Source organism: Ostrinia furnacalis, unplaced genomic scaffold, assembly GCF_004193835.3.
Source record: "Ostrinia furnacalis isolate ACB-3 unplaced genomic scaffold, ASM419383v2 OfSCF3657, whole genome shotgun sequence".
Lineage (NCBI taxonomy): Eukaryota > Metazoa > Arthropoda > Insecta > Lepidoptera > Crambidae > Ostrinia > Ostrinia furnacalis.
Genome location: NW_021133896.1, coordinates 316,352 through 338,178, shown reverse-complemented (window position 1 = coordinate 338,178; position 21,827 = coordinate 316,352).

The following is a 21,827-nucleotide window of genomic DNA, read 5'->3' as shown; positions in this document are numbered from 1 at the left end:
CACTATATTAATATGATGAAATTGACGGAATACAATGTTTTAAAATTTAAAAGGTTCTATTAGGTACTTAGGTACTTAGAAATGAAAATACCTAATACACCACTGCCAACGCTACGCTAAAATCAAAAGTAAAGATATTTGTTTCCAAGATAAGGTAACTTAAACCATAATAGGTCTAATTTGGTATTATTATCCTAAAACATAATAACGTAAATGGATTCTTAATACCGTATCCTCATTTAACTTATTAAATGTATTTAACATCAAAGGAGAGGTAGCAATATTATTCCATGTTTTGATTTAGTCTCTCATCACCTATCACGCATCAAAGTTATTCGTTAACCCGTCAACTTCTCAAAGGCCTGACCTTCTATGTGAAGCATCCAGTTCATTATAATTAAGGAACTTCAAATTGACACCCAGAAGAGAATCTTCAACCCGTAAATTGCCATGGGGTGGTCTGCCTGACCCCATCTGAGGCTAAAATTACACTAGACACAAAGAAAATTTAAGTGTATTTTGGTTCAATTAGTGGGCGAGTGAGGGGTGTGAAATAGCGCAAGGGATTGTAATTTATTTTGAGTGCGACAGTCGAGCAATTTTGTCGCACTGGGCAACGATTAGGATAGCTTTGCATTCATAAAACTTTAAATAGCTCAAAGCTAATTTTGTGTGACGTTTGTATATTACTGTAGAAGTGAGAATCGATTAGTATTCGAGAGTCCTCAAATACTATTTTCCATTTATTATTTTCATTGATTGCTTTATTACGCTATAATAACTAATCTAAGCGACGCTTATTATTATAAGTTAACACTCTATCACCATAGAAGGCGCAGTAGATAAAGAGAGGTTCTTTACATACTTTTAAACATCAAACTTATATACTTTGCAGAAATTGGACATTAATATTAAAGAGTATATTTTACCCTTTTAACCCTACCCAAATAAAACCGACAAACAAAATTATACAGGAGAAACTTGAGCAAACATAAATTCCGTAGTATCCAGGATAATCACCGTAGAAGTATTTCGAATATCGAGCTGTGTAATTTCAATACATTTACATACAGATTTGGTTGGATTGAATTTGTGCTAAGCGCTAGCTTGTTAATTTGCCTAAAAGGAAAGTAATTGCTCAGATAGAATTCAGCACGTATGTTACGTACGTATGTAACGACGTGAAGGCATGAGATGCTGAAGATTCTTTAAAGGAAACGGGATTGCGAGTGAAACACAATCTCCCGTTTTACTAGCTCTTCCCCCAACAGTTATGCCTGGAGTGTTTATACGCTGTCAATTAAGTCTGGATAGTACTTAAACCTTGTGAGCAGTTAATATTGCTAATGACTTGTCTACAAGTATTTCAAAGAAGATTCTGTGATAATCCAAAGAAAGGTGCATTTCTTGTTGAAAACCGAAATCACTAGAGACGTATTTTATGAAAATCTGTATCTATATTGTCATCGTTTTAAAAATAAGAATAATTTATATCACATCTGAACATCCAAGCCCCATGTCACGTTGCCAAATAAATAGCTGCAGCTGTAAAAAAGGAAGGGTAAAGTAAGTATTGACTTCTAAACCCAGTTCTAAAATGCAAAACCATGCGCACACAAACGTCTATTGTCTGAAATGGGAGCTATTCCGCGAACATAGAAGCGGATAATCGTTTTATTCGCCATGATTGCGTCTCTTGAATAAATATTTCTTTTTTCCATGCGGCCATGTCGCTTCCGCGGAATAATTGTGAATCGGACAATAGTGGAGCGTGCCTCTCCGAGTGTTTTCGTTGACGGTGGTCTAAAAGAGACATGTAGCAATTGAGGGCTTAATACGTAAAGGCATTGAGACCGGCTGAGCGATTGTCGCTTTTAAAGAAGGAAAGTTCATTGCTTTAAGGTTGAATATTAGTTAAATTAGTTAACGACTGGCAACTTGATCGCAATGGCTTTTCGAATTAGAGGTGTAGGGTTATTATGGCCGATGGCTGGTTTCTGATGATGTTTTGGTTAGTCGATTTTATTTTTACTGCATTATTGTTAGTTTTTGGATCCCATACACACATGGTTGATTGTTGCATAGAGCTTGAGGCTAGTCAGAAAACCTATCTCAAAAGAAAAAAAAACTTTAGTAAGGTACCACAATTTATGCAGTAAATAAGTACCAAGATTGTGAAATTGTCCTGCTAAATAGCGAACCTTCCTTAATAATAGAACCAACAAACATTATAATAACATCAACCACTTACACAGCCTTCTTTATTGTGTCACTTGTCCCATTTCTATTGTTTGTGGTCTCCTTAATTGTTTTCAGTTGTGATAAAAAAGTTTGCCAAGTGCACTGCACAATATCATATATTTCCCGCCCTCGCTTGAAAGTGTGATACTACTTTAAGATAATGCCTTTGAAATGCGCCATGTGGCATCCCTTCTTTAATATTTTAACGCGACTTTATCTATCCAAATTCGATGCAGTTTAAAGGGTGCATAATTTGCTTTTAGGTAATTATTTTGCAATAGGGCTGCCCAGATGGCAGGCTCTAAATAAGGCAAGAATTCGGGGACAAACTTTGTTGAGTTTATAATTAAATTGCCGCGTCATGTGACTAAAATATCCTTGTGCTTTTGTCTTGAACAGTAAAGGAAATTGGCAATTTTAAACTTTACGTAAAGATGAGTTTAAATTGTTACCACATAATGGACTTTAAGGGGTTCTTGAATCACTTTGTCCAAGAATTGGAACAAAAAGTGAAACAAATACGAAAATTTCCTAGATTTTCGAGTATGTTAGTACCATAGGAGTAGCACATGGTATTCAGGGTTGGAAGGAACCTAACAACATATTGAAAAAATCGTAGACCGATGTTTGCCTACATTTAATTTTGTGTCAATATTGTCTGGATTTGAAAATTGTAAAACAGAACAGATTAAAACAAAAATCTCGTAAACCGTCATTATTATAAACTGGGTCAAATCGCAAAGTGACGTATTTACTGCCGTATAACACTGGCCGGTTTAATTTTGATTTGAAAAAAGAACACAATTAAAATTCCAATCGAACAAATGAGAGTCGCACAATCAGAAGAACGGAGCCAAGAGGCTTNAAATATCCGTATGATTTTGTCTTGAACAGTAGAGGAAATTGGCAATTTAAAATTTTACGTATAGATGAGTTTAAATTGTTACCATATTAATTGACTTTTAAGGGGTTCCTGAATCTTAGTCCAAGAATTCATAGTTTGTGAGAATTAGAGCAAAAAGTGAAACAAATGCGAAAATTTTCTAGTTTTTCCAGTACCATGTGAGTAGGACATGGTATTCCGGATTGCAAACTTGGGTTCTCTCAAGGAACCTAACAACATAATTATTATTGAAAAAATCGTAGATCGATGTTTGCTGTCATTTGTATCAATAATAATATCCTTGTACATTTTACACTGCGCTTCTAGTCCCAAACTAAGCAAAGCTTGTACTATGGGTAGTTGGGTACTAGACAACGGATATAAACATACTTAAATAGAAAACACCCAGTCCAATAAAAACAAATATGTTCATGCACACAAATGTTTGTACTGTGCGGGAATCGAACCCGCTACCTCCGGAATTGTAGTCCATTTCGAACCACTACACCAACCGGCCGACAATATTTACTGGATTTGAAAATTGTGAAACAGAACAGATTAAAACAAAAATCTCGTAAACCGTCATTATTACAAACTGTGACGTATTTACTGCCGTATAACACTGGCCGGTTTAATTTTGATTTGAAAAAAGAACACAATTAAAATTCCAATCGAACAAATGAGAGTCGCACAATCAGAAGAACGGAGCCAAGAGGCTCCGTTGACCGCCGTCACCCGGCTCCCAATTTTCTATACGTGACCTTTTTCGGTCACATGTGCCAACGAGGTGTCTTTGAAAACGTAATTAGAAAATTCCCAAATGACGTAGCCGTTTTCTCCCGGATTCCGAGTTTCCGGCTGTTGACAAATTAGTTTTGTTCGTATCGTTGTAGTATCACATTTGTGCTGATGAGGAATTAGTTTTGGCACTATTAGTACGTGAATACTGGGATACGAATTCGTGCTACTTCTTGAAGTCACGTAAACGCTAAACAGCTGTGATAATGCTACAAAATAAAAATAAAACTTCAAAAATGATCATTTGCATAATTTCTTGGATGTTTCAAAGTTCAGAGACTTGTTTTTTTTTCTTTTCTTTCTTTCGGATAACGTTTTAGTTCTTGAAAGTATCTGCTAAGGACGCTGTATAACGTCAACTATAATTAAACAAAGTTAACTTAAATAGTAATAGTTACGGTTCATTGCTTTATACATATTAATATCTAAGTAATATTTAGTTTCCTACCACATACTTCAAAACTCAAACAATTTGGATTCCCAAACTTGCTGTTGACTTTGACAATCGGATAACAATGTATTTACTTCACTTTAGGGTAGGTACATTATGTACGGATGACAGAACAACGAGCTAAATACTCTTATACATACATATGTGGCGCTATAGGTACATGATACATATATCCGCAGGAGAACCAAAGTGACTGGCATAGCTCGCAGAATCGCTAAAATCAAGTGGCAGTAGGCGGGGCACATAGCTCGTAGAGCTGATGGCGGCTGGGGCAGAAAATTTCTCGAGTGGCGACCACAAGCCGGAAGAAGTGGGCAGGCCTCCTACTAAGTCTTTCGGCTGAAACGATGGCGCTATGATGCCATTATCTTCTAAAAATTACAGAGGCAATAATTTGACATAGGAAAATAAATTACATTGCAATCGAAAAATAAACTTCTACTATGTTTACATTCACAAAGTTATCTTTCTCAACAGTTAACTGAAAATAATGTTCATACGATGCATCCATACAGCTAGCTGTTAGACCGTTCGCGAACAGCTTTACAATAAAATCTAGTTGAACCAGAAACATAATGAGTCGAAAACGCAAACATTCCACGTATCGTCATAAAGGCTATTTTTATTGCGTATAGTCCACATAAAGTTGATCCTGTTCATCCCCTTGTAGTCCTAGAGACAGACTGAAAAATTACTACTAAACCCCATATTAGGAAACTACACTCGAGTAGGTATCAATTTATAGGTACTCAAAAAAATTTTTATAACATCCAAGTTAACGCATACATAACGCTTGTTCAATTAATTAAATTTTTGAGTCACTTCAGTTTGTACTGGATACAATTTCAAATGACTCAAAAATTTAATTAATTTGTGTGTTTGTGTGTATTGTAAAGGTGTTTAAAACGGGGTTTTATACCTGGGTATAAAGTCTCGTTTTATGATCTGTCCCAAGACATTTTAAATTTGTTTATTAAGAAACATTCAAGAAAAGATAAAACCTATAATTGAACATTTGGCACAAGCTATAATATTAAAATTATGAAAATGACCTGAAAAGAAACGAATGTCTAACAGTACTTATTATTTTTCAATAAACCAAATCCATTTTAATCTTGCCTTTCTACTTTTCCAAACTCTACAACGAATAAAGATTCAACTACCACTATCTCCTAAACTATCACGTCTCTAAATGCAATCCGAACGCAGTTGAAACTGGAATTATACCCGCATTTACTTTCAACGATGCACTCAAGATATTTCCGAGTATGTACCGCTTAAGGGTTAAATGCGAAGTATACGGAAATACCGACTATTACGGGACTTGTATAAACATACGTAGAATTGAATGATACAATAATAATATGTGTAACACTTTCTTATTTGATAACAGAAATGGAATCGGAGCAAAGGCTTTAAGTGAAAGATGATTTAATTTTGTAAAAGGTGTTTAAAAACCTTGCTAAAATAGAGTTTAAAATAACGAGTAATACAGCTAAAGTGACAAAAATTTGACAAACAGATTTTTTGATTTGATTTGACATTTAAATCCATTTACAAGATGCCACAGTAGTTGTCCTGATATTTGTCGTTTACTGTAGGGTAAGTACGTTGCAAGACATTGGTCATAATTAATTATACTTGTTTTTCATAATTATCAATTATGGAAGAAAGTTAAAAAAAGAATTATGAAAACTGAAAACAAAAATAATTAGTGACTGGAAAAATGGGAAGTAATTTGTTTCTTTTAATACAAGGTTATGGTAAATTACAAAAGCACAAACATTCACTTAATTCTGACTTCATATTTTTGCTATTACGCCTTGATTTATTTGGGTCAAAGAACAAAGGCAAATGGTAATAAATAAGCCATAATCTGAATCTAATAAAATAACCCTAAATTTTAACCTTAAGTGAAAGCGTGGCCTTTAATAGGCATTAACTTCACAAATCAGCAGTAAGCACACGCGAGCTCAATTAAAATAAATGATTACTGTTTCTGTAGGTTATTTTTTATGGCTTATTAACGCTAAAATTTCTTTCGGATTGGATAAAGTGGCAAAGAGCGTCTCGAATTGAAATTATTTTCTTCAAATGTATACTTTATATGCGAACCCCGTAGCCTGACCGTCTTACAGTTCTACTTATTTCGATATTGGGCCCCACTAATTTTGTTTACTTATTCATTAAAATGGAGAGCAATGTCGAACCAAATGCTTCCTCTATTAGATTTTTATGGAAAACTGAGTTTGAAAGCGGGGGTTGAAATAAAAAATGTAGAAATCTTTTTCTCGTAGAGGGTTTCCGGGGAGGATTTTAATGGGTGTACTGCGAAGTAAACTGTTTTAGCTTACCACTTAGTTCAAGTACTTAGATGAAGTATAACGCTATTAAAGACTATGTAGGTACCTTACCTACATGTTTATTATTTTTTCAAAAAGATAATCTAATTCACTATTTGGATAAGAATTATGCCCCACTTATCATAAACTAATCTTTTAATTTATTTGTTGGAAAATTGCATGACAGCGGATAGGCAGACAAAAACAGAGCCATGTGTATGATTTTGCTTTCTATTTCGTTGTATTTGTTAAAATTGTACAAACTGAATAACAAGAATTATTATTTTTAAATATATTTATTTACATAATTAAGTAGAAAGGTTCTTACAAATTATTTTAAATCGCAGTGAGTAAAAGTTTTAACGCAAATTTTCCTGAAATGGCTGAAAGGCAACGATCAGATATTTCTTGCACTGGGGTAACAAATGTGGCTAGCCAATAAAAACCGAGCAAAAGAGATTTTAAACAGCGAACAACACTTTACGGTACATTGCTTACATTTCCCGAAAACGAACGATCCACCATCCAGACGCTGGCAACACCAGCCGAATATAAACAAGGCATGAGGGATACTGTTCATGAACCAGGCATTCAGTATTGCCAGATATTACCGCAGATTTACGTAGAAAATGCACGCCTAGGTTAGTGATGGGATACGTCTATAAGATTAGATATTTTTATAATATCAAATTATTCTCATAATATTAACAAATAATTATATTCTAGCGTAGGTAATAGTCTATTTTTAGTCAATCGAGATCTAATATAGATCTCGATTGACTAAAAATAGACTGACATCAGCAATGGCAAGAACGTGACTCTACATTTTAAGTTACGTAGTTTTTACTTTGTCACTTAAGAATGAATGCAATAAAAATTACTCTTTGGTTTGTTTTTCAAGTTTACGCGTCTTGTAGATAAACCTTTACAAAACTGTATTTAAGAAGCAATGAGTTAAAAAAGTGCAGAAAATATTTTTCTTTTTTAAAGTTTTGTCATGTAGAATGAAATTCATAATTTTGATTTTACCGAATCTCTTTTTATTCCATACATCACTATTCCATGTTTTTGACGTACCGCCGATTCGTATACTGCATTATTCATTGGAGCCAAAACTTAGGCATGTGGATGCTATTGTTTCATACAAGTGGGTGAGTATCAGATTTTTGTATTGGCTAAGTTCCGATATAACTAACCAATAGAGCGGAAATATCCTTGAAATATTAAGTATTTTACTGTTCAAAGTTTCGGTACTGCTTGTAATAACAAAGTTGTTATTACGAGTTTGTAACGTAGGTTTATAAAAGCAGTTGAACAAAATAGAAGCTTGTAATATTTATATTTTTAAACCACATAGATGCTCGTTAAAAGTGCTTTTGATTTCATTATCGCTCCTACTCTATTAATTATCTAAGCACAAAGAAGAAAACGCAGGTATTAATTTTAGCTCAAAAATTGGCAATAATTTCATGGTATGATACTTATTTTAATAAGTATATTCCTCAGTTACTTCTTCTTTAACAAAAATAGACCGAAAAAAAGCCCGACTTAAGAACTCTACACACCAAGCCCGTCGACATCCTGGCGGCTTGGCATCAGCGGCGTTTTTTCAAAAGAATCATTTCAACGATTTTACTTTCTATGACTTGACAACAAGTCCTTTCTATGACTTGACAACAAGTCAAATGTCCACGACTCATATCGGCGGGTCGGCGCGGCGGTTTGGTAAGTAGACTATTTAGCTAGTCACATGAGACTAGCAGTCGTTGTCACGTTCATCTGTATGAAACTTCATGTACAGTCTGTACTAGTTAATACTAGTAGTTCGTTCGTTAGTTCTTTTCAGCCAAATGACGTCCACTGCTGGACAAAGGCCTCCTCCAAGGTTTTCCACAATGAACGGTCCTGCGCTGCCCGCATCCAGGCTCTTCCCGCGACCTTTACCAGATCGTCGGTCTACCTAGTAGGAGGCCTGCCCACGCTACGTCTTCCAGCCCGTGGTCGCCACTCGAGAACTTTTCTGCCCCAAGGGCCATCGTCTCTACGAGCTCTGTGCCCCGCCCACTGCCACTTGATTTTAGCAAATTTTTTTTTTTTTAAAGATTTTTAGTAATTTGTTATTACACAAATTACTAATATTCCCGTTAGCCCCTCGTACTAAGCTAAATATGCTTGTGTCACGAGTGAGCTCACCACAATAGTCGAGCGGCGGCGGGGACCGAACCCGCGTTCCCCGGATCACGAGTCGGCCAGTCCGACCCCTTCACCGTTCGGCTATCGTGGCTTCAAATTCTTCGAGCTATGTTGGTCACTTTGGTTCTCCTATACTAATACTAGTAGTAGATAACTTAATAGCTAACTGTGGCAGTGCTAGCAGTAAGCTAATACCACTAATAGCTACCAATGACTGCAATAACTCCAGCGGCGATAACTCAGCCCGGACACGCGCGGCATCCGTTACCGTTCGACGCACAAATCGGTTCGTTTGCGAAGACAAATGGACGCCGTCTGCACGCCACTACACAGATTCCATTTTCCAAAATTACTTGAAAAAGAGTCGAAAATTCAATATCGGGGAAGGGTTGCCACGCTAAGAGAATGATCTCTAAATTCGTAATAAATTTTATGAATAGGTTTTTCCAGAAAGGTCGACTTTAATCGACTTGAAATGATGTGAAATAAGCATCATTATTTACTTTAAAGTTAGTTAATGTAACTTTGAAAATTGTAGTCTTTTAGGAATTGCACCATCTAACTTTAACTTTGTCAAAAATCTGTCAAACTCCATACAAAAAGCACCGATTATTGTTATTGCTACAGTTAAAATAATCAACTCAGCCTACGAAGTTTATTGATTAAAATAAAGGTTTTTTTTTGTAATTCTTAATTATTGGTGTGTTTTATAATTTCCATGTTTTAGACATACAACATCACCTCATCGAGTAACAAACTAAAAGAAGAAACGCAAATAATATTAGAGTGAAAATAGTACCACAATTTATCTCCTATTGAAGCCGTCAACCCATTGGCAACCCTATCGGCAAATGCAAACAGAGCGAGGGCATTCCGCTTTTTTTAGTTTTAAGCTATACGTCGCACAAAACACAGTTCATTCTCCGTTGAACACAAAAGAATGTTTGGGCGGCATTATGATGAAGAGTGATGTTCCCGTATCAATATTTCGAGCATTGTTTGCGAGATCGAATCGTGTCGCCTCTAAACTCGGTTTTTGTTCGAAATCTATGGAATCTCAGCGATATTCGGAATGTGCCATTGTTCGATTAGATCGGTGTTTTAGAAGAAACCAGTTGTGATATTTAGCGCGAAACGTGGCTCGCAAGGCGCTTCGGCAGACGCTCGTTTAGAATCCAAATTAGTAATTAAGATTAATCATTGGCGATAAGAGTTCGGAACTACGTGGTAGCGGTCGCACCCCATCAAAAACGATTGGACGGACAAAAACAAGAACCAGGTAAGACAATGTCTGCATTATTTAATAATTTGATGGCAGACGTGTTGTTATCTTTTTGTGGGGTCGGCTGGTCAAGTTGCTTCTTTTGTACTGGGTTATGGATTTTAGGGTACGCGGCCATCGTCTTTAAAATACCACTTTCAAAGACTTAATTTTTTTAAACAATTCAATACTTTCACTGTAATTAGTTACCAATGATGTCTAGAATAAACTTTAGTTTGTCATAGGATACTGAAATTATTAGCCTTCAGAATTTTCTTCACGAAGCTAACCACTGATTACGATTACTGTCTTGTCTTGAAATACAAATTCAAACATGTGATTATTGCAAAATTCTAATGAGAAATACNTCATTGGCGATAAGAGTTGGAAACTACGTGGTAGCGGTCGCACCCCATCAAAAACGATTGGACGGACAAAAACAAGAACCAGGTAAGACAATGTCTGCATAATTTAATAATTTGATGGCAGACGTGTTGTTATTTTTTTGTGAGGTCGGCTGGTCAAGTTGCTTATTTTGTGCTGGGTTATGGATTTTAGGGTACGCAGCCATCGTCTTTAAAATACCACTTTTAAAAACTTGAAATATTTTTTTAAAACAATTCAATACAATAAGTTACCAATGATGCCTAAAATAAACTTTAGTTTGTCATAGGATACTGAAAGTTATTATAGCCTACATAACAAGCTATCAGAATTTTCTTCACGAAGTTTACCACTGATTACTAACTGTCATGTGTTTAAATACAAATTCAAACATACGATATTATTGCAAAATTCTATAAAGAAATACAACTCCAAACTTTTATAGAGTATCTTTTACTCATTTTAAACCCTTCAAGGCATGTTTCGGTGAAGGACCCTAAACTAAATTATAAAGACTAACAAGGTTGTAGTTAACTTTGTAACAAACGTTTGCAGCCATAAATAACCCAAATTGAGAGTACAGTCATCCCAATAAGCGGCTTGGCTCTCAACGCGCCTCGTAAATTCGTTGCCAATTGTTTGTTCTCCACGCAAAACATTGCACGCTTTAAGAAGTAACATTTTTAAAAGGTTGATGATAATATGGACATGTCAAAGTACGCTTTTAATATTTTATTCACCTGAAAAATAATTTTCAGTTTTATGAAACTGATAATAATTTTATTCAACTGAAACTCATCTGGGTAATAAATAATGGCTAAATTAACCCTATACTTAGAGTATGCACATTGCACACGGCGTTTTGCACGCCATTGACACGCGTTTGTCTCAAATTCTATAGACATTTGTAGGAAAAATCGCGTCGCACGTTCCTGAAACGCGAGTCTTCTACACGTTTTAAACGCCGTGTGCTCAGCCCTTATTAAATAATTGAAACCATGAATAGGCTCCTGTCCTTTTATCGTTTCTCCTTGTGTATGTATGGTATCGATCTCTTTATTCAAAAGTAGATAAAAATCCAGCGTTTTAAGGACAATTCAAAACTCTAAATTCTCTCAATATGATCCACACTTTTCTCTCACACTAAGGAGGTTAACCTCCCTTAACTGTCGGATACAGTCCGTAAATCTCAACTTTTGTCGGGTATCTCGGTATAAAATTGTTTTAGTGTTGGAACAATGTATCTATTGATATGTCCCCACGTGTTTCGAGGTGATTTGCTGAACGCACCACTGTGATTTATATGTCTAGCCTGCACTCTAAGTTGTTCTTTTATGTTTTCTTGTTTGATAGACCTTGATTCAGGTACAGGTAAGATAAGAATTAAAATGTATAAGTAGGTTCTTCATTAATAAGAAGGATTGGAGTGAATAGGCTGTCAATTAGATGTTTGTTTCATAATGTAAACGTACGAAAAAACATCAAGTGAAATAGAGAGAGTCATTACCTTAGCAAGCAGAATACATACGTATCATTGATTGTTCCTTATACTCGTACTATTTTTAAAGTAAGCTATCCCAAATTGCTTACTCGTCTACCTATAGATTACTACTAAACGGGAATTTTGTATAGATTATATTCTAGGTATGTCTATACATATAAGTAGGGTGTCTCTACAAAATTCTGACACAATTATTAAATTTTTTAGCTGCATTATACAAATAAATAAAAACAAAATAGTATTTTATATGATCTATAGCTGCAGGAATATAGAATCTATTGTCAAGTTATTTATTGTATCGTAAGTGATCTGAACAATATGTAACTTTTGTAATAAAGAAGAAGGGTTGATTTATGCGAGTACCTATATTAATATTCGGTAAATAATCCGGGTGTTTAGACATGCGGGTTCGATTTTATTGACAAGTCACAGCCCATTTAAATATACATTAAGCCCTTTATTCACTTGTGAATCATTCTAAAACGCTATTTTTTTAATTAATAAAAAGATGTTTTGTCAATATTTTATTGAAGCCAAACAAAATCATGTCCATTTATTACGTTTTTATTTACGTTGTGAACAAGAACAACATTAAATTCACATTATTGAATATTTTTCATTCCATTATTATTTTTGGTTTGAATTTCATCTAAATAATAATGTTTTTTTCATTAAAATAACAAGAAAATGGAAGAGTAACTAATCCTCACACAAAAATTCATATTAATGACTTGAGACCCTGTTTAACAAATAGAGGTTTAAAAAAATTTGGTCGCTGAAAATAAAAATCCTATCCTATGTATCCATTTAAAAAGTAAAGTCCACAAATTCTCTTCAAATAGGACCCTAGGTCACATGACACGATTAATTTAATTTAAATTTAAAGGGCGCAATTTAAAAGTCGTAAATCAGAAATTTTTAAACTTGACCGCTGACCCGACTCACGAAAGACTGACTGGAGAAGGCTAATCAAATTAAAGCTAGCATGGTGACGATACATTTAGTGATGTGCCTATGTTTATCGATAGTTTGATACATTATTATCGCAGTCTTATTTATTCAGTTAATTTATCTACAAGTAGTCATTTAGGACAGTCATGGAAATTTTATACCTACTGTCTATAGAAGAAACTCGGTAATTATGGCAAACTAATTTTTAACAAAATTCACTCAATGTAACCCAAATGTCTGTAGCTAAGCAATATACGAGTAAACACAGTTTCATTGAGAGGTTGTGCCATACCAAATTCTGTCCTGTCATTTTGCGTGATCTGCAGTAAGAAACACATATTTTGCAGAAAAATAATGCTATTGCGGTGATGTTACAACCACGATAGGTATTTTAAAAAGCCAAAATAATCTGCGAGCAAAAAAGCGGCACGGCCGTTTCTCGCATCCTTTTCTCGAAGCAATTATTCAGGCCATTTTCGACCGCCTGTAACTTCGTTGTGGATAAACTGGAAGGCTGAATTTTCATTAGCTATGCAGGCATTGTAATGACACGGTATATTTCAAATTTCATTCAATTTGAACCAGTAGTTTAAGAATTATAACGGGTCAAAGTTACTTAATTTTGTCACTCACTGACTGACTGACTGACTGACTGACTCACCGATCATCAAAATTCTAAGGCACTTCTAGCAGACCTAGAAGCTTCAAATTTGGAATATAAGTAGTGTTTGGTGTATGAATCAAGGAGAAACTAAAATATTTGGGGGCACGGTAGTGCAACCGCCAAGTCGAGTAAAATTTTTCAATTTCGGTCCAGTTTTCTAGATACATAACTGCTGTCTACAAAATACAAAAAGAAATGAGATCCCATCAAAAACAATACTTGAAAACACGTGTAAATTAAATTATTTAGTGCGATGCCGCGATGGCCAAGTCAATAATTTATGCAAAACGTCAAAGATTTCCTGGCCTGGACTTGGTATTACATGGATCTCACAACTTTTTACCGTAGAACAACTGAGTTGCGAGACTTGGTTTTTTTGACAAGTATTGTTTTTGATGGGATCTTTTTTACTCCCCCTATTTCTATCGTAACCTATCGATGATTCCAGCTCACGTCCTTAAAGTTGACAAATGAAACAACTGATTCTATCAAGCCGCCACCGTGACGGATCCGTTTGAGATCGGGTTCACGAAATGTGTGGGGGATGGCTTGAGTCGACAAACCATATTAAAGGGAGATTCTAATATTCTCATCCTAGAATATTTTTGTTTTGTTATACAAAGATACTTTCTCTACAATGTTGATTAGGTACTCAGTCCGAATCAAGTGTTACTAACGTGATTTTTTCATTAAAAGTGATAGACAAAGAACTAGAGTAACTCGAATGAACAAAGCTCTATTCAAATATTCATTAGTTAATTATTATGTAGATACAGTAGTACAGTACCGAACAACAGGTTTAGTTTCTCGTTGAGAGAGCTTAGATGTGCTAAATGAGACTAAGGAATATTTATAGAGAAAAGTCGACGAATTTTCAGCAGACTATGTACTGATTATAAACCGTCACTATATTTAAAGAAAAACAAAAACGAATTGCCTGATTTAAACTTATATAGTAAACTTTCTATGTTACTATTATAAGTAAGTAATATTATTGTACATATTTACCTTCCTCATAATTGTTGTGTCTCTATTACTTATGTACTTTTTGTGTGTATACTTTTCTAGTAGAGCTGATGGCCGCTGGGGCAGAAAAGTTCTTGAAGACCACGAGTCAGAAGACGTAGCGTGGGCAGGCCTCCCACTACTTGGACGACACCGACGATCTGGTGTAGGTCGCGGGAGGTGCCTGGATGCGAGCGGCGCAGGACCGGTCTTTGTGGAAATCCTTGGGGGAGGCCTTTGTCCAGCAGTGGACGTCTTTCGGCTGAAATGAACGAACGAACTTTTGTAGTATATATATAGTAACTATAAAGGGGCAAACTTCTCACTCTATTTCACAGCTCTGTCTACCACGATCAATGAAACATTAATATTTACATTCGAAGTAAGGGCCGGTTAGCACCCATACTTGGGCAGTCGCCAAACTAGTCCCGAAGTTGGCTCCACATCCTGAGCATCCAATCAGCAATTTGACTCTATATTCTTATGCTGTATGACACTTATTATAACGACTATCTATAGTAATTTTAAAGAGTAAGGCTCGGCGCAAATGGGCTGCCGACCACAGCCACCAGTGGCCAGCGACGGTGACTTAACACACTTTTTGTATAGTGGCGAGTCGCGTACACTACTGTTATAGCGAGTGGCCGCCACCGGATACACGTGTGCGGCGCGTTTATACAAAATATATTAAGTCGCCGTCGCTGTCCACCGGTGGCTGTGGTCGGTGGCCCATTTTTGCGCTGGCACTAAATTGGAAACAATATTTTTTGCCACTTGCGAAAATAAAGTTGTTACAAACATGGTTGCAACCTACATAATAAAGGGAAACAGGTGACAAATAGAGTAAAAGTTTAAAATAACCTTCATGAAAATATATTTTAAACCAAGTTTCTGTAAGATTCGATGAAGAATCAACTATTACCTACTGAAAACTAAAAATAAAAATGCACCCAACAACAACTTGATAAAACTATACCATATTTCATTTGGCAGTAAGCTTTGATACATAGCCGCCATACAAACATATTTATGGGTCTGTCAAGCAGGTAATGGTACGAAAACACCACAAAATGCTATGGCTTGGGAGAAAAACACAAATAAAAGTAATACACAGAGGGTGCAGCCCCAAAGATGTCTGCATAAATAAGAGAATGCGGTATGGCGAGATGCATTTTGTCAAATGCCGCTAATATATTGGATTTGGAGGCGTCCTTACATGAAGCACTTTAAAAAGCTATTTGTATGCCGTAAAAGGATAAAAGGGTATGTCATCTGCGATGGTGTAAAATGCTAATTTTGATGGAGAAAGACACTGTGGAAATAATGATAGGTTTTATTTTAAGATGTCATTAATTTGTTAATTTTAGAGATTTTTAATTAAATTAGTACCTAGACTATTTTTACTTTTAATCCTTTCACGTGAGCACGTTGATAAATTATTAAGAACAAATATGTACTTGCAAAATCCATGATTTCAAATTCTTTATTCACGACTCACGTCACGAGCCTTTAGATCTCGCATCACTTTGAGACGCAATATTGATTATGACTTATATGAAAACTTCAAAGAAAACTCTAGACTTTGATAAAAGAACTTGAAACGGCTTATAGAAAGTTTAACAAAAATATTGGCATTCTAAACATAACCTATACGTTCTTCATTACTTATCTTCAAACGCATCGATACGCAACATTTATTACGATCGAATTTCCACACATGCCCATTCACTCGATTAAATCGACCATAGACTCTATATCTGAAGTGTAAGAGCTACATTAGCGTGGATTTAACAAATAAGATAGCAGATTTAAAGTGGCTAGCCAATGTTCTATCATGTCAAAACAAGGAGCGGGAGACAATGTATTGCAGTTGGCAATCTTAATGCCCTTTCCACAATATCTTTAGTGTGACACCCCTCGATATGAATAATGTTGTGATCGCGCCCTTTTATCTGCAATGAGGGAAACACCCTGAGATTTTACGAGAAAAATGTAGGTTTTTAAATTTGTGGCCCTGATAAGACACGTGAATGTAAAATTGGTTTTATCTACGATCTCTGTGTGACATTTATATCGTGGTTTATGTCTCTTTTGGATTGTTGATTCACATCCTTATGAGTATTGGAATAAGAACAAAATATTTTTGCCATTAAAATTCTAGATTAATTAATTTGGATTGATTTAAGTGTTTGCCCCATCAGCATATTAAATTAGTAAAAGTTGAAATACTCGTAGTTACGACAAGACTTTTAAAAACAAAAAAAAACTCGTGAAATTAAAAGATAAAGTCGACATAATCTACAAACAAAATATTCATAAAAATAATATTTCGAAACATTTTTTTTAAAGGCATGCTAGGTATTTGAAACCACCCAATAGTTTATCTGAGGGCAAAAACGCGTAAGTACAAATACTTGTAAATATCATTTGCGGGGGTGAGTCTTTAGGGCTGGATAGAGCCAATGTTTTGGTTCAGAATGCGGACATAAAAAATGCATGGGTCCAATGCAATATTTTAATATTAACTGCGTTATGGGGTGCACTGTGCATTTGTCGGTTGTGTAAAAAATGAAATAATATCATGGATACGCCAATATTTAATTTATTTAATAACAAATAGAGTTAAAAAAAACTTTTTTAAATTCATGAAAAAAAATTGTGTTTGAAATACAGAAGAAATCTATTACTAGACTATTTTTTGAATTACTAAGTTTATTTGTTCAAATAAACCCCTTCACAGTCCACAAATTATTCAAATTGTCTAGACAATCTAATGCAAATGTATGCGAACTAATAACCACTTGATGTTTACCCAAAGCGGTAGGTATCATAGGCCTAATTAAAAATGCATTTGGTTAAACCAACAGATGGTCGGTTTGATACGTGGGATTCCCCAATCTAGTGGTGTATTCTTAGGAACGTTGTTTTAGGTAAATCTGGCAAATTTTAACGGTTCTGTAGATATTATAATGGGGATGCTGATTGAAAATTTTAGGAAGGTAACAGAGAATTATAGCTTGATTAGTAACATTTAATTGGTAAGTAAAAAAAAGTGGGCGCAAACAACTCATAAGACTCTAAGCTTTTATTATAATTCACTCGTACTTAATAACAATCTCTGTTGATTTTTTTTCTAAAATTATGAAAATTACAATAAGGCCTCAAATAAAATCAGTTAAAATTAACCCTACAATTTAAGCTGAAAACTTTGTTTTTTAACGTCATACCACAAAATCCTCACTATTCCAACCTCTTCACCTAAATATCGTTACAAAAAACCCCGTGCCGTCATCGGGAGGGTAACATTGGTTTGCACTCCCTGATATTAGACTAATATTCGTCTTACCCTCGCTTTATTAAAAAACCAAGGGCATTTGTATGTAGTTATAGAAGAACCCTGAATCCCCACAGACTAATTTAGTTAAAACATTTCGCCTATCAATACTTCTGAGTTCGACTCTGGGGTGCTATGAGTAAAAATTTTCAGAATTTATTGATCAGAACGAATATTTTAAAATGGTCTTGAATTGAAAGCAGAAAATGCATTACAGAGTACAAACCAGCTGGTAATGATGCTACTTGGGAGAGAAATATCAGTGATAAAGAAAAAACAAATAAAAAGAAACATAAATAACAAATTTTGATTACCCGAATCAAACACTCGTGCAGTACCAATAATCGTCTCTACATAACAGATTATCGCTGATGCATCTAAAAACATAAAAACAAAAACAAAAGATCATCCAGAAGGTCAGAATCATACAACTGACCCTGACTCTAAAGCCATCCAATCTGGCGGAATTCATAAAGCAGATCAAGCATCTATGTATCGTTGCAAACAGTACACCATAAACATCAGTCACGGCAGACAATAATGGCAGACGCAATAACAGATAAAAACTTACGAAAACAGTACCACTACTACTGTAAGGCACTTGTGGTGTTGTGAAATTTATTGTTTGTTATTCGATCATTGCTATCTCATGGTCAATGTGAACAGTTACAAAAACAAGAGAAGAATGATCGAAGATAAGCTTATCGTTTACCTACTGTATTATTTTTTAAATTACATTAAAAAAATATTTGTGTGCAAAAAGTGCATCTTCCCAAATTATTTTCAATTCTTCTTCAATCTTTGCTATAAATCGTCTCTCTAAAGTCATCTTTATGGTGGATAAAGGGAACCATCTTATTACTTTGGGTTCTTTCAGTTCTTTGCAACCAAATATCTTCGATTGATGATGTAATTTGATAGACTAATCACCTAATCACTCAATCCGCGTCTTGAAATTTCAGTTCTATCTTTTTATTATCGCCGATGTCTTTAATGTAAAATTTTCTTAAGTAAAGAGTATAGTAAAAGACATTTTTAAAAGTGCGAGTGTGACCTTACCACAATGTCTCATGGCAGTTATTGCTCGACTACTGCTATTTCATATCAGATGTCTATAAATTATAGATGTTTAAGCAATTTTATGCACATTCACGTCTCTTGTTTGTGCTCGCCCGTTATTGCGCCGATATCGGTTTTATTTGTTTATTGCTGTTTCTCGACTTTTAATGTTCGTTCGGTGATTAAAATTCAGCAGCAATGGTTCAGCATTTTTGTTATTACCGTTTTCAGTGTGAATCACACTTATTTTTGCGTTTTATGAGGATATTAGCTGATGCCGTGCAAAGACTTACGTCGAATTAAAGTATCTTATTAGCCCCAATTATTTTAGCACTAATATTTGAATAAATTGAATTATCATACAAATAATATTAATGATTTGTGTGAAGTGGATAGATCACGGATGAGCAAGAGGTTTAGAATAAAATAAGTCAATTAAGTCCTACCTATCCTTTATTTCGGTCAGTGACAAAATATCTCCTAAGTTAAAATTATCCCCACCTTTTACGTTGAAACAAGCTTTTAAGAAAAAGTACGAACAAAGAAATTGGCGTGAACGCTACGGTGCGAATTTCTGAAGGATATTTCACAAGCGTCATCAACTGTAAAAACAGATTGCGGCCCAAAATAAATAACTCCATTTCTCAACGGAGGAATTTAATAAAAAATCCTTAAGACGGAGGTGAAAAACAATGAAATAGCACTTAGCACTTCGAGTTAGTCGTTGATAAATTGGCCAATTCTTCGGAGATAAAGGCTTTCCATAACTGCGAGGACTTATTACTGGCCGCCACGCGCTTATTGACTTTAATTTTCTACTCTGTTGACGTTCCAGATGATATATCTCGAAGCGGAATGGTGGAAATGGCCCTTCGCTTTTTCAAATAACAAGCGCTACCCCATCAATTCTTCCTGTCATTCATTTGCACCGTTCTCTTTCGTGATATATTTGAGTTATCTATCGCTAGAATCCCGCCTGCAAAAACTAGTCGGTCGGCAGAAAAACAATCTTTCATTTTGATTATTTCTCTATTGTAAATAATAGAGGTGGCCACGTGTCTAGCTCGAGGCGCCGATTTTTGTGAGGTCGAAAATAATATCGACTGATATTGGATTTTAGTGTTTGCTCCCGTTTTGTTAGACTACCGTATTGATGGAGGATCGAAAATGGCCTGCTTTTTGCCGTAAGCGTTTTTGTGGAACGACAACCTAAGTAACAATGTGTGTAGTAACTACTGGGAATTACTCACTGATTTGCTCAATGTTACATTTTATTTGTAAAACAAAAATCACGTCATTGAAAATTTATGTAAAGTAAAAAAGTAAGATGAGATTATACCAATACATACACCTCTTACGTAAGTTTGCTAATAATAAGAAAAATTTTTGCAATCAATATCATATTAAACTTTGTGGCATTTGAATATTAAGACTCTTTTCAGGACTTTCAGTACACTTAATAGTTGTAACTGTAATAGTTTATAACTTACTTTGAATGACTCTACATAAAATCTTCACACAGTCCCAATTTTCTTGACTATTGAGTGAGGACTCTACGCCCTTCGCAATAACAATTCCCTTTAATTAAGCGACATTCCGATTAAAATGGCCAAAATTCTTCCACACCAAAACTGCAGCCCCACACATTGTATGGGTGTACAGTCCACACACATTTTTGAAGTAAAATAGCCCTTGTTACTATACCATAAGATGCTGCAGTTTGACGTGCTGTCGTCGGTACATCGGCTTTTGCTCTAATGTAATAAGGTTACAAAGGGTTTCAGATGCGATGGACAGGGCCGCACCCAGATTAACTTGCCCGGTTATTGGTAAAACACAAAGGGGACTGCGGTCCATTAAAATCAATCAATGTATCGGACGTTTTTGTGGCTTATGCCGCAATGGGATTTAGCTTGTAAATAATGGATCTATTTTAGTTAAGCCTTGATCATCGGTTATGACAAGATCTTAGAATGTAATTGGATCAATGAAAGAGTTATTTGATTTGTTCCAAATGAAAATTGGACTAATTAATGCTCAACAACATTAATTCATCATCATCATCATTTCAGCCACAGGACGTCCACTGCTAAACATAGGCCCTTAATGACTTCCACATAGCACGGTTGGTAGCATTTACCTTACCAAAAATAAGTGGATAGTAAAAAAAACTGGTATAATGGAAAATAGTGCTACTTTATTACTTAGTAAAATTTTATTTTGAAGGTGCAGGTTTGTTACTTTTCTTCTTAAATGAACTCACAATTTAAGAAGCAATAATTATTGTTGTAATAACGTAACGCATAAAAAAATACAGGATGATTTTTTTACCGTCTCGATATTTTTATAGGCTGTATTACCCATTAACATGAACAACTTTAACCCATAAGACCAACTCTGAAATCACAAAAAAATCAGCTGTTTAGTGCAAAAGTTCATTAGTAATTACGAAACAGCAGATTTTTTTGGAGTTTATATTGATAGATAAAACACCCTGTAAAAATATCGAGACAGTAAAAAAACAGTCAGTATAAAATAACTACCCAGGTACCTAAATTATAATGTAAAGTTAACTAACAATAAGATTTACCTAATTCTAGTGATTTAAAAATCCAGCACCATTTTCAACACCAAATCCGCACCTGTGTTCCCGTAACGAATCACCACTGACGGTTTTGCGAAGCGTTAACTGGCACCCAAAGGGGTGTTATACTACACCCATTACGAACAATCGTTTAGTCGTCTGCAAACAAAATATCG